This window comes from Gallus gallus, chromosome 4 (assembly GCF_016699485.2).
Source record: "Gallus gallus isolate bGalGal1 chromosome 4, bGalGal1.mat.broiler.GRCg7b, whole genome shotgun sequence".
NCBI lineage: Eukaryota > Metazoa > Chordata > Aves > Galliformes > Phasianidae > Gallus > Gallus gallus.
The window spans coordinates 66570377-66580740 of NC_052535.1; the positions used below are offsets into that span (position 1 = coordinate 66570377).

Below are 10364 nucleotides of genomic sequence, written 5' to 3' on the forward strand. Positions count from 1 at the left end.
TCTCCCTGTAGCATGAGAGATCCAGACATAAATGCCTTATTTTATAGCGTATGTTAATTCGAAGTAATGCATCCATCAAAAGGGTTTGCAGCAATGGGGAGTGAAGTCCGTCATCTGTAAGCAGAAGTTTGGAGGTTAAGTTCAGTTAAGCATTTTTTTTTTTTCTAAGCAATTTCTTCAGGAATGCGAGTGAGATTTAAGGAGAATTTTTTTTCTTTCTTTTTTTCTCCAGATTACATATTTTGGAGATAAGTTGTTCAATTTTCTCCAAGCTGACTTCCAAATTTGTCTTCATGGCAGTAGTAAGGAACTTTCTCATGCTCTTCACTCCCGTGTGGACATTCCTTCTACTTCTGTATAACAGGATGGCATTCTATAGCTGGTATGAGGTTTGCCCTCTTGTTATATGGTGACTGACAACATTCTCTGGCATCAGATGATAAAAGCATGGCAACTGAAGTGATATCATGAAAGAGGTGGATCAGAATATATTTGACAGATAAATATCTGCACTGTGGGTAGGATTCAAGTATCAAGGTGACAACAGTGCACACAGAGAGGGGAATCTGATCTCTTGAGTTTGTCCATAAGTATTCCCTTTCCTGATATATAAATGAAAAATGAGACTGTAGACGACTGAAGGAAGAATTTCTGTATAGGCATAACCCTCTAAAATGAATCATCATTGACAAAGCTCTGATGATGAAATACACAGTTCTGTTCAATGCATGTAACCCAGTTTTCACCAATTTTATGCTTTTTAAGTGGGAATTACATCCTTCTGCCTCTAGGCATACCTGTGAAATTAAGCAATGCAGTTAGAGTTACAGGACGCATTCACTGGTGGGTTACAATCAAGATAAAGCTTGGATCCTATGGTGGTCTTCAGATTGTAAAGTCTATGGATCACTCTCCTAAGAATCTAAGAAATTGAATCATTAAAAGGTTTTTTTTTTTTTTTTAGTAGGTTTAAATTCACCTTGTATCTGTACTGGGAGATGTATAGAGGTCTGCATTAAAAACGGCTGAAACTAAACTGCACTAGTTTGGTATATAAAAGGAAGGAAAGAGGGATGATAAAAGGATGTATTTCAAAGCATTAGTTGTAAAATTTGTCCCTATATTGGAAACAGAAAAGTACACTGTTTGGAAAGATGATGGTTGTGTTTTCATGGGTATCGGAAGATCTAGTGGCTCAGCCTCCATTTGTTAAACAAAATGAAGATTTCAGAGAGAATACAAGGCTTTCTGGAGGGTAAGGAAGGGAGAAAAAGGCTCATTGCTGGCCATTGTAGGCCCAACTAAGAAATAACTGCTGAGATTCAGCCACATGGTGTTTGCAGTATAATTAATTCATTCAAGCCTTGGAGAAGTGCCTTTGCTATTTTTAATCTAAATGAATCCCTTCAACCATTAGGTTACAATGTGGTATTTTGGGAATGTTTGATTTCTTTTTAATTTTAATTTTTATTTTTTTTAATATCTTGCGCACTTTCCTGAACCCCCAGGTATATGGCTTCGCTGCTGTGGTTTAGTAATGAATGAAAACTGTTAACCTGGCAGCAGCACTGCCCTGGAGGTGCCTGAACTAAGGCAAAGCTAAGGCTTCTCCCGCCAGGCAGAGCAGGGCTCACTCAGCATCCTGCAGTCCCTCTTCTGGTGAGCGTATGAACAACTATTTCAGGGGCTGAGGAGACATTCCCTTTGTCTTTTCCCGATACTCTTTGCAAACTGTTCTGTTTTCTGCATTTCCTCTTATCACTAGGTGCTTTAATTAACCAGAATTGAAAAGGCTCTAGATTTAATATCTCCTTTTAAGAAAGGAAGAGAGGGTGTTATTCCTCAACATTAATAATAGCTTTGTCAGAATATCACGATGTAGAAAATAAGTAAATATTAAATGTAGCTAAAATGCAGTAAAATAACAGTATCCTACCAAGCTAGTAGACAAACTTTTTAAATGAATTAAATACTTCTGTTCTTCCATATATGTACAACTTGTTTCTCTGTACTAGAAAACATTTGTGTTCTACATATTCTTATTTGAATGACATACAACTCTATGTTCAGGTATCTCTGAACCTCTGTTTTCTACTTTTAGCTTTAGATATCAAAGTTCCTAATTGAATTTCTGAGAGAATTTTCTTATCATATTATGGTCTTCTATTAACCTTTCTCATTTCTCTCAGATGCAGTATCTATTCTTTGCTTGCCAGTGGCTGGAATATATTTTCCATTTACTCTTGAGAGGTCTGAGTACGGTAAGAAGTGTATGGATTCCATTAACGTTAATACTTCAATCACTTTATTAACTTTTTTCTTTCACTTTTTACTTTTTGATCCTTTTCCAGATGGAGGTGAACAATGCATATCTGCTTAATCAAAATCAGGCTTAATCAATTCTGGTTTTTTAGTGTCTATATATACGTACAGAAAAAGCATGCTTCACTCTCTGTGTTGGAGAAAGAAAAATCTTAGGGAGTAGTGTTTAAACAGATTGTAGTGATGTAGGAACTGAAATTCATACTATACCGTAAAACTGTAATAAGATGTTATACTATTAAAATATTGCCTTAAAAATTCTCTGCTTGGGAGAAAATCTTGATCTTGACCCACAAAACTTGAGAACCTCAATTACATTTGATTTATGTCAGCACTTGGTTTATCTTTTCTGTAACACTCAGAACACATACGTATATATACTTAGAAGATATAAACTGCAATGTCACTGAATCCATACTGAACACTAAAGGAAAAATCCTGAGCTTATTTAATAAAGGACTGAGCTGTACTCTGTTCCCTATGTCTTATGGAAGAACATAGAGTTCATCTCAACCAGCTAACAAATTCTGAAAATAAAAAGCCATTGTACATGTAAAAGCTGTAGAGTAGACAAGGTAAATGTTTAGCACAGTAGAAATGCTTACCTAAGACATTTAAACATTATGGACATTTCTTAACCATAACCACCTGACAGACTGAGGCTACAGGGTTTATATGTGAGTTTAAATCAATACACTGATATACCAATATGATAGTCTGCCATGACAGCTGCGCCCCAAAAGTGGACACATGGTATTTAAGTACTTGTGCAATAGAAGTTCTTATTGTTGGCAAAGGCTGGCATCTAAGTTGACGTCAAAAGATCTTGCCCTTCTGTGAATACAAGGAAAGATCTTCCTTTCTCTTTCCTATCACTTTGTACATACGAATTTGTTCTCACACCCCTTGCCTTTGATGTTTCATACCTTCTAAAAAGAATGTAGTCATTCACAAGGTCTTAACTACTCAAGGCCATAAACACTGCATTTTAGACTGTTACCCTTCAAGTCTTTGAGCTACCTCCAACTCAACATTAATTTTCCTGGGTTACTCGCCTTGAGTTAATTAGTTCTCTCTACTGTCTGCCCACATCTTTGATTTGTTTTAGAGATTTTCTTACTTGTACAGAAAAAGATTTCTTCTTGCTGCATGCAAGAGAAGTGAAATAATGGCCTGCAATATTCTGCAAGTTTATTAATTCAGGAAGTTGGAAATCATATTGTCATTCTCCACAGGGAAACCTATTATTATTATCACCATTAAGTACTGATTAAATATACATTGTCCTTGTATAAATATATTATGCTAATAATCCTTCCATGATCTTATAATACTTCAGGATAATTCCAAAACCAACCTATGTAGAAAATCCCATTTTTTTTTTTTTTCAATAGACCATGTACTGATTTTCCTCTACATAGGCCACCAGATCACAAATATAGGAAAGAGATAGTGAAGCTAGGGCCAAGCTTTGGATTTGCAGTATTTTTCATTAAAACCATATGAACATCAAGCAGTTTTTAGGGAGACTCGCATCAGTACAGCTAGTACAGTATAATCTGTAGACAAACATGAATTAATAGCACTGAAACTTGGGCTAACTGCTGTTTCTCCTGCCATACTTTCACTCAACCATCTCAAAACTGCTAACTTCATTGACCAATTTTTGTAGCTCATGTTGCCAAAGGATGCATTTTTTACCAGAGCCTGAGCTACTTGAAAGCTTTTTCACATTTCTTTGAACCTCCCAAATAACTGCAAGGTAGAGATGCTCTCACTCAGGCATAATGTATTCAAATATGGTACAGGTATTTGTATGGAATAATGTCTGTGTGTAACATCCAGAGGATTCGCCTTGAAATCAGTCTCTGGATAGATAACAGCCTTGGAAAGAATAATGAGCCTTGTAAGAGTTAAGAACATTGATTTTACTGTGGCTATTGAGATTTTAACACTACATCTTGGTTTGCTGATGACTGGAATGCAGTGATATAAACAACTTGAGGAGGACATATTAACTATGTGCAATGAAGGTTAACATTTAAAATAGAGACAGAAGTGTTGTGCATTTATATGAAAGTTCAAGTGCAAAACATATATTCGTGAAAAATGCAAGCAAGCAGAGATAATTTAAATAACACATGGAAATAGCATCAGGATCAATTTACATCTACTCTTCTTCAGCCAAATAAAATCATGTTGTATCATTTGAGGAGAGTTACATGGCTTTGCGCATGCTATTCACTCCTTTTGAGACATATGTTTTCAACACTGTTGATGTATTAGTGAAGTGCAAAATTCTTCTCTGCAAGAATATTTTTTCAGTTTCTTTTCAGTGATAGAACACTGAAGACTCATTTTCCATTTAAAATAATGTACACAGAATGACATGAAAAGCACAGAGTAACATTTAACTTTGAAATATTCATTTTTTCTGTAATATTTACGGTGTAACAGAGAAGCATCTTGAGACCCATGCCATTATTTTTTCTTAAGATGAAACAGACTGATATAAAGCTCAGGAAGCTGGGAATAAATTCATTTTGAAGAATGAAGGCAGCTGTGTAAAATGTTTAAAGAAATAATTATTTATGGTCCCTTTGGATAAGTTGCATCCAATTTGATTTTTATTTTTTCTAAGAAGGAATTTGAGGAAACCGTTTGTTTTCACCTGAATTAATGACAGACCTGCAGCAAGGCAAAATAAAATAAAATAATTAATATCCCATACTTCCTGAATGTGATGATGTGAACATGCATTAAGCAAAACAAGCCCAGGAAGGCAAGCTGTTCTCTGCAATGGAAACTATTCCAGTGAAGGGGTGAGAATGCTACAGGTGTGCCAAACTGGGCTGCAGGTAAGTCTCTAATGGAGTTGTACAAAAAGTGCACAAATGGGTACTATTTATATTTTGTCTCTTTGTTTCTTGGTTGGTTTTTTTTTCCTTTCCTTGTTTGTTTTTTGCTCATATTTGTTGGCATTTTTAGCAGATAGAACTCTTGGTCCAATACTTATTATTATGCCATTTCAGGCTTGGTGCAAACAGAGCCCCATGCTAATCCTTTAATATTTCTGAAATTAAATAAGACTTCAGTAAGCTCAATGATTTTTTTCTTGAAGATGAACTGTGATTGAGAATCATACCAACCTTCCTCACATCTCTATGGAGGAATTCCTGCTGGACAAATAACTCATAAAAACAAACAAAAAAACAAATAGTTTAGGATATGATAATTTTAGGTTCCTGTTAAACCACTTCTTGTAAGAAATGGGAAGCAAATGAAAGAAAGGAGAGAAATTACGTGAAGAGTTAAAAATAGGAGTTATGTGGCTTAACAAATTAAAAAAGCAATACCAAAAACCTATGACCTCTGTCTCCCTGACACTAGGGTCTGAGCTGAGGTGAGGTCTTCAGCAGCAAGATCTACCAGTGGAGACTGAAGAGCACCCAAGCTCAACCTCAATTAAGAGTAACATAAGTTCCCTCTTTTCAAATAGTCTTGATGTTTCATAAGATCTAGCTCATGGCACACTTTGTGTGTGGTGGGTTTGAATAACACTGCCCAGAGCTTTTGGGTAACACAGCACTTGCTCTGTAGGCAGCAGCCCAGGACTTGCTAGCAGCCACTCAGCTGTTCTCTCCTGTCTGCTACCCAGATGCTCACAAGTACAATGCTGTGTTAACACAACCTAATTATCTGCCATGTGCAACTATTTATACATTCTTGCTGTGTTAGAGAGATATGAGGGCAGCTTCCCTTTCCTTAAAAATCCCTTTGCACTTACTGGCATTTTTGACTCAGTGTTGAGGAAATTAATATTAAAATGTAGCCCTTGTTTCTCTCCATTTAGAGCACGGTCTTGCATGTAAAAAAGAAAGCATGCTTTGGATTCCCTTAGTGAGTCATCTCTGTTTCACTGGTGATTCATTTCTTGAAAAGAGAGGAACGAAAATCTGGCCTGCTAAACACCAAGTGCCATCTATTTATCTTTCTGTTTATTTATTTTAGCCCAGGGCACTTTCAAAGCATGCCACTGCAGGAATGCGGCTGGGCTGAGGGCTGCTGAAGCTGCTTTTTTTGTGTCTCTGCAGTATGGAACTGAGATGAAATGGAGAACCCATATTCACACAAACTCTCTTCCACTGAAGCATTGAAGGGGGGGGGGGGGGGGAAGAATCCATTCTGCCAGCTCGGGTGCATGTTAGGAGAATTTTGGGTTTGTGCATCATTGGGTACTTGAACCTCCTCCCACAGGGATGATTGAGAACCCAACCAACCACTCCTTCAAATGTTGAGGTGAGTCCCAGTTACCTAGGGAGCTTCCTCACCTTTTCATCTCTTGGTGCAGTGAGTGGCACTCTAGGAAACTACAGTACATGGACAGGTATTGAAAACAAGCAGTTTCTTTATGCAGCTGCCTTTAGTAACGTTTAATTTTCATCCTAAGTAACATTATCTGCAGCATACAGAAAAGCTAAATTCTAATTTTAAATGCATAAAAATACTATAATGGCAATTAGTTAACCCAGATATGGTTATAAATTGCTCAGCGTTTTTGCAAATTTCGAGCAAGCTGTCACAAGCTAGAGCTACATCCGTAAGCAATTGTGGTTCATGGTTTTTTTCTTTAACAAACATGGGACACAGCACAGCATTCTTTCTTCCTCCTGAATCCTACCTAAATCTTACTATCTAAACTTCACAGACTAAGAAGCTACATTTGTGTAGTATGGAGCAATATTTTCTGTTGCTGAATCTAGACAATACATTTCATGTTAGAGTTGTCTTTGGATTATTTGTTGTTAGTGATAGAAGAACACCTTTGTCAGTGTTTTAGCTAACAGTCACAGACAGGAGAAAATTCTTTGAAGTTCTTGGAGGCAGAATCAATTTTAAAATGCAGATTTTTTATCACCTAAGATAAGGTAACCTCGAATCAGAGACAAATGAAAATAGGAGCAATTACTGGGCTGCTAAATGAATTCTGGCCATTCTTTTACACACCAAAGAAATTAGGGCAAGGGCTGAATTCTTTATCGGGATTCCAAAAAAAGCATTTTTTTTCTTCTTTTTCTTTTTTTTTTCTCTCATTGAAAATTTCAATGCCCTCTTAGTAGGTATAAAAAGAACATGTGTGGGTCTTTATTTATTTATTTATTGTTTTCAGTTTTCTTGCTCAAAATCTTGCATTATGGTGGGGGAAAAAGGCATGCAGAAGCACATCCTCTTAGAATTTGTCAGAGGACTTGAGGTTTAGTCAAATCCATTAGTCACTGATAAATGCTCATATGTATTGAGCAGCATTTAGGATGCTCAGTTTTAGCCAGTGAAGAGTGGATATGGTGATGCCTTTACAAAACACAAACAGCCACTGAAGAATGATTCCTGATATTTCCAGACTGAGAAGTCACCACATGGAGATTTTGTGGGCAACAAAATGTGGCAGAGGTCTAGTGTCTCCCCTTTGTTTTTATGCCTGGAAAAAATGTCAGTCACTGCTGTTCCCATGTCTGTAAAATTTTCTCTGTAGATCAATCTAATTGTAACAATAGAAGAGTATTTGTCTTTGAACTTCAAAATAGTTTCAAGAAAGATGAAGCACAAAGTAGTCCTGATTGTCATGCTGGTTTTTAAAAACATTGAGTATTTCTGTGTCATTAATAAACAAGTCTACTTCCCAAAGGAAGGACAGTCATGAGGAACATGAAACATCATGAATTTGCTTTATTTTGTATGAAAAACACCTTCAGAGTCCAATGAATATTTGAGTGAAGAAGTGAAAAATAAAATAATCTGTATTTGTACAAGTAATCCAAATGTAAAGACATTTAGGAAATAATTTAAAATGTATTTGCATTTTCTGAATTTTATCTTGGCTAGCTAGAGTTAAGGTTGCATTTTGCTGTAAAGGCACTTTCAGCCTGCTGTGATATGTGAGGTCCCCAGATATGTGAAAAAAGCAGGAATTTGTAGTTGAAGAAAACTATCATTCCTTCTAGAAGCAGTCCTCCCCATCCACTCACTCAGACCAAGAGTTATGAGCCAATTTATACATCAGAACATTCCAGTCCCAGTGGGTGCATGTGTTGCCTTGCCCTCTGCTACTTGCCTTATGTTTGTCCTGTCAAGGAAGATCTACTCTAAGTAGATGAATCAGGTCTTACTTCTGATAATGGCAAAGACTCTCTGCTCATTTCTGTGTATTTGAAGACTGAGAATTCTGATATAGATTTTAAGGTACATATTTAGAGGATGTATAGATATTTAGGGGATGTATAGTCCTGGAAAGGGAAAAACGAAGCAAAACACACACTGATATGTAAGATGAGAATTTGGGAAAGCTCAGCAAAATTTCCTGGTCTTTTAAACTCCCCAGTACACTTTTCCAAGTAATTTAAGGTAGTTAAATTTAAGGTAGTTAAATTGATCATTTTCTTTGGCTCTTCCATCAGTACACTAGCTGAAGTCTGTGCGATAGTTAGGGCTTTAGAATGAGCTCAATAGCTTTTCCCAGTCTTGTATTGTAACAGGTAAGCAGAATACCCCAACCATTAGAAGTTCTTCAGGCACCTACAAAAGTGGGTACCATACAGTGCTGTAAGATCTTGCTTGCTTCCTTGCTTGCTATAGCAGCATATATTTCTGAATAATGTATTTCAAAATGATTTCATCTTCTCTGAGGTGTTTGTGGCTCTGTCTTGCAGAAAGGCAGTGACTGGAGAGGTTTCAGATACCTGGATCATCTTTTCTTGCAGAAATCTTATTTCCAACATCAATTTAGTGAGGCATAATGTGGAGCTGCTCCTGGAAGGAAGGGAAAGAAGGGAAGCCTTCTTTTTTTGCTCTGATTGGCATCCATGTAGCTGTGTGATGAAGAAGCATAGGGACTGAGTTGTTTGAAAACTAATTCTGTATTTTCATTTTATATTTTTGTCATTATTCACATAAAATTAAATAACATATATGTGTAAATTGCTAGGACATTGTGTATTGGTTACGTATGTCAAGCACTTGAACTTATACAGAATTGCTTCGAAACTTAATTTATATAAATACATACTTAAGAAGGATATAGAAAACAATCTTTCCAGTTATGAATATCTAATTGATGGATGTGTATTATTCCTTCTTGGGGATTAAAACATTCATAAAAAGCATACTTCATACTAAAAAATCAGCTGATATAGCACGCAAAAATTTCTGGCATCTCATTTCAGTCTTCAGATATATGTCTCTTTTATTGTATCTCAAGGATTATTGTTTTATCCTTACAGGTAAGACTGTTGCTGGCCTAGATCTAAGGGTGAAGATTATCCTTGTTCAACCAACACAAAATACTTACGTGATGATTACCTCAATCTGCCAGAAAATTTGTCTGGAGCTGGTATACTCCCTAACAGCATCCTATGTTAAGTTCTGCTTGGCATCACTTGATTTTGTCCACACTAGAAGATGTTTACTTCCACCTTCCTAATGGCTACAAATGCGAGGTACTCTTTTTTGATATTCATTCTGCCCAAATGATAGAATAATTGTGTTATCTAAACGTTTCTTTCAAGCAAAACGTGTGAGCAAACATTCAAGTTAGCTTTTTGCAATCCAGAAAATGGCTAGCCTGGGCTTCACCTCCCCTCTGCTTCTATTAGCTCTGAGCTGGAAGAAATGCTTATGAAATGTCGCATACCTGCCCGCTATTCAGTTTGTCCTCACAGAGGAAGTCTTTCCAACCTCACGGAGGTATTGTGAAACACAATTTATCAGCATGTTCAGATTTGAAATCCTTGGTGAGAGTGAATAATGGGATAGCAAGATCCTATTGTAAAATATTTTTGAACATCAAGATAGGGATTGAATTCTAGTTTTATGTTTCAGCAAATAAAGCAGAAAAAAATTAAAGTATTTTAGGTAAAATAATTAACAATATACAAATAATTAAAAATTTAAAATAAACTCTGACAGTAAAGTGGATCTACTGCCTTCCAGCAGCCTGATTCAGGTCCACTCAGGCCAGTGGTAATACTCCCAGCCTCCCTGGGCAT

General features: G+C 36.5%; 1 long non-coding RNA gene across 2 annotated transcripts in view; it reads left to right on the forward strand.

Annotated features, from left to right (window-relative positions):
* Positions 1–9815, forward strand: part of LOC124417971 — a 48235-nt gene extending 38420 nt beyond the window's left edge. The window contains exon 4 of one of the 2 annotated variants that reach the window (XR_006939287.1): positions 9600–9815. This is a non-coding gene — a long non-coding RNA (uncharacterized LOC124417971). Of the gene's footprint in view, positions 1–232; positions 6469–9599 lie in introns of those variants that run through there. The other variant, XR_006939286.1, reaches the window with a different exon arrangement.
* The last annotated feature ends 549 nt before the right edge of the window (positions 9816–10364 follow it).